Here is an 8,060-nt window from a genome sequence, read left to right as displayed (position 1 = left end):
GCCCCGAGGGCGACCCCCGGCTGCCCGGGGGCGGGAAGCAGAAGCCCGCCTCCGGGCGCCGAAGATCTAGAGCAATAACAGACACATAAATAAATCAATGAGCAGCTCTTTGCTGCCAGCAGCAGGGAAACCTCGGGCTGATTAAATGCAGACGTGGGGTGTCTGCCAGGACAGGAGGGCGGCGGGGTACAGGGAACCGGCATGGAGGCGAAGGGTGGGGGGAAGGGAGGCCGGGGCAGGAGCGACGGGAAAGACCCAAAGCCACGTTTTTAAACATCGGGGGGAATTTTAAAGGCAAACAGTACGGGGGAGGAGGGGGGGCCGGGCTGCGGGCCTCTGGGCCTCCCAGCCACCCGGGGCAACTTTCCGGGCTGGAGGTGCGGCCCGAGGGGCGGCGCCGGCGGCGGGAGGCGGGAGTCCGAGGCCGAGGTGGGGGGGAGTCACTTTAAAGGCTCTTTCTTACCCATAATGCTTTGTGGGGACGTTGACAAGTGGATCCAAGATGGCGTAGAAAGTAATGACAGGTAAGTCCTGACTTCCCCCTTCTCTGCTGCTGGGACCGCTCCGCGAGCTGCGGGAGCCTTACGGAGAGGGGACCGGACTCCCCTCCGGTCCCCCGAGTCCCGGGAGGGGCGGCCCTAGGGCGGGCCTGGGGCCCAGACGGCCCGCGGCGGGGCCTGGGAAGCGGGGCTCTTCGAGGCGAGGCCCGGACGCTGGGGCTGTTTACAGCTTCTTCCCCTCCCTGGCCCCCTTCCCCTCCGCTGGGGGCCGCAGAGCCCTCGGCCCAGGCCGTGGAGGGGGCCTCGCAGACCCCGGCCGCGAGCCTGCGGGAGGTTTGTCCAGCCCACGGCACTCCGGGAGGGGGGGTCGAGCCGCCTTGCACGCTCCTCTCCTCCGGGTCGCGGCTGGGGGTGGGGAGCGTGCAGGCCTCCCACGCCCCGCTCGATTGCCCCCTCTGGGCTCGGACTTCCACGCGGGGTGGGGCGGGGGCCGGAGGGTGGGCGCGCGGAAAAGTGGGTCAGGGGTGCACCCCTCCCTCCCCCGCCGAGGGCTGTTGCCTGAGCTTCACTTTCTTTACCCCCCTTTCTCCGCCCCCTCCTCGGAAATTCTCATTGGCCCACAAGCACATCAACAAAAATAAAAACAGACGATCCTTTCCTGGAGATTCCTTCAAGACTTCCCTTTTCTTGAGCGAAGGGACCGCAGTTTTATCTAAGGAACTTTGATTGCTCTCCCCCCAAATTATTTGAGCCTTCTGCACCCTCCCCTTTGCTGAGGATCCTCCAGCCAGGGTTGGAAATCAGGGTCTTAGGATTCTTCTTGGATTGAGATCCTCAGGTTTTGTTTGAAACTCAAAATTGTTGTTCCTTCACCCTCACCACTTACACTTTTCAGGCAAATTGTTAATAGATGTGTAACTCCAGAGACAGTGGATTCCTAGAGTTGGGCTGGGGGAGGGGGGAGAAGGCGTCGTCCTGGCTAGTTTGTTCTTAATTTTGCCCTCTCTTAAACTCGTATGAATGGATTTCTTCTCCTTCATCTTTTCTTTTTTCTCCTTCTTTTTCATTTCATTTTTTGAAAGTAAGGTCAGTCAGATATGACATTTTTATGTTTGGATTTTAAGAGCTCTTTGTAATTATTCTTTTATCACACAGAGAGGAAATGTTTTTGTTTTAAAGTAAAGCAAACAGACTCATTTACAAAGCTGCATACTGTACCATTTTGGTAACTTTTTCCATTTGAAATTTATATGCCCTTTAACTTCAGGCTGATAGAATGTTTGCTACTGATCATGTCTCTTACTGGTGTTGTATAGACACATTTTACTTTTCTGTTTATCTCAGGAATTGGATGAAGTAATTGATCACTAAAGAACTACAGTGCTGGTGAGATGTGTAAGGTGAGACTGCAGTTAAAAATGATTTACCTTTTTTCCTTCTTTATTTTAATCAAGTCATGAGGGTGAGACTGAAACTAAGTAATTTGATGGGGCCATCTTTATTTCCAAATCACTCACTCAGTCAAATGGGAGTAGAGGCAGGGCTAGATTTGGAAAGGACAACTGTGTCAAGTATACCAAACTTTTCAGCTACTGGAGCTTATCCAGAGCCAAATGTTATTTGCAGCCATCCTTGATTAGTATCTTCACCAGGGGTAATTATAGTTTGCCTATTTAAATTCCCTTGTGTAACTTTAATTGAATGTCTTAATTTTATCTGTGCTTTGGTGTCCATCACTTAGTCTGCATTGAGTGTTAGTGATTGTGTATGTGGATTTTGTGTGTCTACAGTTTGTGGGACTCGTGTAAAGTACACCTTTTCCATTGGAAAGAATTATTTCAGGCAAATCCTGCTTTTATTTTCTGAAAAATGGAACAGTGCTTGTCTCTCTCATAATAATTTGGAAATAAAAATGATAGTGTTGCATTTTGGTTGGGTTATTAGGGATAAGACTGGCTTGTCATTATCTTCTGGTCACATGTAGTGTGTGAATTCAGAGTGTTGCTTTATTTAATCTAACTTACAAGGCTTTGGATTTATAGAACATTATTAATATAGTGTCAGTGAACGCTCAGTATTCTGTACTGGTGAGAAGGAGAGTGGTTTGCTAATTTTACATTCTTCACAAGCAATTTTCTCAACTTTAAAAACATATCTTTTTATTTTTTTTATTTTAGGCATTGTAGATGTACTCCACTACAGTGTGTGTGTCTGTAAAATATTTTACTATGGTTTATTGAGAAAATGTAAGTTGTTATGGTAGATTGGTTGCTGCAGGGTTTGGTTTTTTCCTTGAACACATCTGGGCAGCCTCTGAATTTTGAAATCCACTCACAAAGTTTTCATCTCTATCACACATCTGTTTATGAAGAGTAAGCTGTGCTTTATTTTATTCCAGATTGAGGCAGACAATTGACATTTGTGCCTTAAAAAAAAAACTTGGGAGAGGAAGGTGGACATAAACCAAGATCTTTTTGTAAGTGCACACACCACATTTGCTTGTGTTTGAAACTCAGAAGTGCTTGTGTGTATTACATATATTTTTATTTTTATTCTTAGCAGAGCAAATATGGATTTTAAAATTTATTTATTTTCAGCTTACAGATGGAGGCATATTCACACCTTAGACCTCCCAATCTGTACCTTTTATCTTTTTTTTTTTTTTAATTTACATATTACTTTGTGGAAAGAACCAATGATCTACTTTTGGGCCTATGGAGATGTTTGTTTATAATCCAAAAGGGAACATTTGTGTGGCTAGCGTTGTTTGGCCTGAGCTGTGTCAAGACATTTTCCACAATTTTCACACGTGTAGACCATGTGAAGTGTTAGTATTCACTTCAAAGTGAAGTTGGTGGTTGGCCACCGAACAGGTTGTCACACGAAGCATTCTAAAATGGGAAATGCCATAGTACTGAAGTTTGTGGTGAAGCGGGGGTCTGTGTCTTTGAGCTGAATGAAGACATAGCTTTTTTAGTCTGTCCTTTTGGCTGGGAAGCTGGGACACTATTTTTAGGTAAGGCGGGAGTTTTGGGGAGTCAGTAAGCGCCTCTCTATCAGCTGGTGTGCTTGATTTTTGCAGTTGTTAGCAAGAGGTTTCATTTCTAATACCATAAATATTCAATCTACATTGTTTTAAAGTCTGTATACATTTATGGACAGTCCAGTGTTTTCCTGGAGAAGGGAGTGATGCCAAAATAACGGGAAATCATTCCTACTTGCAAAGGGCCTTGTGTAGTTTAAAAATACAGAGCATATTCATGAAAGGCTAAGAATACTGCAGAGGGACCTACAAATAAGTAGACCAGATCTTACACATGCATTTTTGTTCTCTGTTTAAGAAGTAGGCATGGTATTGATATTAAATGCAAATTAGTCTATAATTATCTGTCAGACTATATTTAAGATTCTAAATACAGGCCCAGCACAAGAAGTAAGGTCCTTTGCCTGTTGTTTTAAGCGCGTAGCAGTTTTAAATGCATAGTAGATTTGGGGCCAAGTTTATCAACTTGTCGATCGATAAACAAGAGATGGGGAGGAGCTACTTAAAAAATTATAAACACATTGTTATGGCTGTTTATTTCCATAAACTTAGATAAGTGTGCATGCAAATATAATTTGATTTCTAAGTAATAGTTTGAATTGTTTTCTAGGACAGAAGTATGATATGTGTGGAGAGTGTGGCCACAGCAGCTTGTAGTTCATTTAAGTTGCGGGGTGTAGTCAGGATGACTTCTGTAGCATTGGCTATAGGAGCAGCATAAAGCTTAGTGGACTGTCACCTCACTGGTGGCTGAGATTGTACTTTTGAGCTATCCTGAATTTAATAGAGTTAATATTCCTCTTTCAAAAATAAATAGCTATCACGTGAAGATTTTAAATTTATATATATGTATATATATATGTGTGCACATATATATGTGTGCATATATGTGTATATATGTGTGTGCATATATGTTATATATGTATATATCTTTATTTTAAAAGCTACCAATTGTCTAAAGCAAATTGAAAGTTTTTCAGCATACTACTAAAGAGTCATACCAACTTGTTTACTGGTGTAAATTGTACTGGGTCAGTTTCTCCAAGGGCAGGAAGTTGTCTGGTAAAGCCAGAGTTTGTGTGTTCAACTTGTTTTGACCCCCCCAAAACCCTGATTCGTCATTAGGTTCTTCAAAGAATGCACGGCAGATTTTTCTGAGTAAACCATTGTGACGTGTGAATGCTTGTGATTTTTGTTATTTCTGTGCCATATTCTAGGTGTTCTCGGAACATTTGAATTTGCCTTTTTGCTTTCTTCTGTCGATATTCTCCTTGTGGTGAAAATATTCCTGTGAGGCGAGCTTCCTTTCAGTAGGCAATATGTGTAACTAATATAGTTTAAAAAATTATTTATTTTTATGTAAAACTGATGCCTACTACGGTAAACAAATCTGAGCAGTGCTAAGTGTTTATAGGAAAAAAGATAAAAAGCCTCTGCTCTCCTTCCTCCATCTTTAGCCACGTCCCCCTAATCGGACCGTAGAAAGCAGTTGGTGTTACTTGGTGTTTGGAAGGCCTCTCTTGCCTACTAGGTATGCGGGCAGCAGTGAGAGCAGAGGGAGAAGTCAGGGAAGGCACGGCCGCTGAACCCGTCTAGATGTTAGGCAGGGACGATTCCGCCCCGTTTCCTGTGATGTTAATTAATATTGATAATCTTAAACTGCCATTAGTTTAAGATAACTGTAATTGAATTGTTAGTGAAACACTCAAACAGTGAATTGCATTGTCAGGTTGGTAAAGTTTTGATTTGTTGATCTTGTAAGGAAATAAATATTTGGAAATTGAATTCACGTAACCTTAGGGCTGGGAGTAATGTTGGTAATTATCATCTGTGGAATTTTATGATGAGATGGACAGTATACTTACTATAGGCTTTTTATAACTCATTATCTTCCCTTTAGTTTTCAGAACAACTCCAAGATAGCTGTTATATCTGCTTTGCAGAGGAAATTTAGGTTAAATGTGAATTAGCGAACATAACGTCGCAAGACTAGTAAGTAGTGGTGCTGGCGTTGTGCCTTGGAAAGGGCGTTCTCTTTCCGTTGCAGTATGCTCTGCTGCTTCTATCTAGTCTGTCTTATTTTCCAGATGAGGAAATTGAGGCCTGGAGAAGTCAAGTGACTTGCCCAAGGTCACACAGCTAATTGTGGCAACATTAAACCAAACTTTTATCTCTGGACCCTTATCTCAGGACTCTTGGTCCTGGCTGGTTATGCTACATTTTATTGAAGTACTATGGACCAAACGACCATATGCTGTGACCACTGGATACAAATGCTTCAGAACTGATACATCAGCAGTGGTGTTTTCTAGTATGTATTAAAAGGTTCCTTCTCTCTCTTTCAGAAATTATAAAGAGCTCTGATGGGCTATTTGGGTGATACCCAGTGCAGTGAACTGCAGGTGAGTAAGGTCTGGGAGAGCCTTATTTACAAAGCAATGACTTGGTAATGCCTGAGGAAAAAACAAAAGAGACTTAATCTAGAGGAGGGTGTCTGGTCAGCAAGATGAGGTGGGACAAGTTGGAGGAAGTAGGGCACTGGTGCAGCAGTGGTGACCTGACTGAATTGGCTACTTCTGGAGCAGACTGGATGATGGTGAACATACTCCAAACAGACTGCCTGATGCTTTGTCAGTTTGTTTGAAGAGAAGTGAGGGTAGGTTAATCTTCCACTTGTGTTTTGAATGAGTAACTGCACAGGGATTCAACCTATCTGCATATGATTGGATCTTCAGAGGTCCTTCAGTTTTTGTGTCAACATTCTTGAGTGTTGATCACCCAGTGCTCTGATGAACGGGTTAAGTATTAAATTGTTTGTTTTTCCTGTTATCTGCTATGTGTGTATTGTCATGAATGACTGTATATATCTGCATTTTTGAGGATCTAGATACCAAGAACATATCAATGGAAACAAAAGGTTAAACTTTTTTCCTAATGGTTGTATTAGTCCTTCAAATTATTTGTTTTTTGCTGAAATGCCCTAAGAATGACATTTTAGTCTTGAGTATTTATTATTTCACAGTAATTAATCTTCTTAGTCCATTATAGTATCTTGGCCATTCAGTATTAAACTAAGAAAATGGTAATACTACAGAAGAACAATGAGAAGACTGTTTTAATATTGTCCTTGTGGGGCATCAGTGCTAAAATTATTTTTTGATATATTTTTAATACTAGTCCCAGAGACTTTAATGAGACAATGCTCTATACTTTTAGGGTTTATAATTAAACTTAGGCCTGACTACCTATTGATTGTCAAAGTAAAACATTGTTGTAGGCGTTCTTTGTTTCTTGAGTTAGGGTCGTTTGCACGATTCACCCCCCACAGGTTCACGGGGGTGATCAGAAGGCCAGCTGAGCTGGTTTCTTGGTCCTTGGAAAGCTGGGGTCTGGGTTGTCATAGGTCATTGTGATAAGACATGCATGAGAGTTCTCTGTTAAGGCCAAAGTGAGCAGTAAAAGAGAGGTGTGGACCTCTTCCTGAGACCATATCAAGTTTGCATCCTGGGACCCCTAGTTTCCTCAGTATGGTAGAACTTTCTCTCTTAAATTATAAAATAATTTAAGAATTGTTATTAAGTAAATTGTTAAATATTTGGGTTACTACCCCTAAAACAGTTGATTTTCCTTTTGGCATTCTGTTAAAAAATATATATATATAGATATATGTCTATATATCTATATATATACACACACACACACACACATACATATATATATATTGCACTTGCTTGAAATTATGATGCATATAATTTGAATTTTTCCTATTTATTAGATTATGAAACATTTCCATGTTATAGTTGTCACAATTTTAATTGACATGATTACACTTTGAGAGGCTGCAAAATATTTCAAGTCATGCCGTCAATAATTTATTTAAATCTTTTTATGTTAGATATTTATGTTGCTGTCTGGTTTTCAGTTAATACTTTAATCTACGTTAGATATTATTGTATTTTTTTTCTGGCTAATTATATCTCTAGGGTAAATTTTTGAATGCATTATTGTGTTAAATGGTATGAATATTTTTATGGCTTTTGATATATATCGCCATACTGTTTTTCAAGAATGTTATACCAGTTTGTACTACTAACAGATATACAGATGTACCTGTTTCACCATAACTGGGTAGAAATACATTTTTTCCTTAAAAGTTTTTGCTTATTTAATAGTGTAAAGTGGCATTTGTACTTCTTTGTTCTATAATGTTGAATTTTTCTCTGAGTCTCTTCGTGGTGAATTGTTTGTTCATATCCTTTGCTATTTTAATCAGTAAACTATCGATGTGGGCTTTGGATGGTAAGGCAAGTATAACCAGCTAATAAACAGGTGATTATTAAAAAGATGATCAGAACATGTTCAGTGAGAATGTCCGGAGAAAGTCTGGTCTAGATGGTAAATTTTCTTGAGAATGGTGGTTGAAGGGGAGCAGGTGAGTTATTCCGAGGTCCAGTTCAGCAAGTGTTTAGTGCGCGTCCGTTGTGCACCGCGTGTTGCGCCCTCTCAGTGCTTCTCAA

The 8,060-nt window shown here is 41.2% G+C and overlaps 1 protein-coding gene across 8 annotated transcripts in view; it reads left to right on the top strand.

Annotated features, from left to right (window-relative positions):
* Positions 1 to 481: 481 nt before the first annotated feature.
* The window catches only part of HELZ (helicase with zinc finger), a 170,152-nt gene continuing 162,573 nt past the window's right edge, over positions 482 to 8,060 (top strand). For 6 of the 8 annotated variants that reach the window (XR_003683191.2, XM_024130025.3, XM_024130024.3 and 3 more), the window contains exons 1-3: positions 483 to 524; positions 1,845 to 1,900; positions 5,889 to 5,945. The gene's annotated coding sequence lies outside the window, so the exon portion shown is untranslated. Of the gene's footprint in view, positions 525 to 1,844; positions 1,901 to 5,888; positions 5,946 to 8,060 lie in introns of all 8 variants that reach the window. The other 2 variants (XM_028499836.2, XM_024130023.3) reach the window with 2 other exon arrangements.

Source organism: Physeter macrocephalus, chromosome 14, assembly GCF_002837175.3.
Source record: "Physeter macrocephalus isolate SW-GA chromosome 14, ASM283717v5, whole genome shotgun sequence".
Classification (NCBI taxonomy): domain Eukaryota; kingdom Metazoa; phylum Chordata; class Mammalia; order Artiodactyla; family Physeteridae; genus Physeter; species Physeter macrocephalus.
Note: the sequence above shows the minus strand (reverse complement) of the source record. Positions and strands in the feature narration are given on the sequence as shown.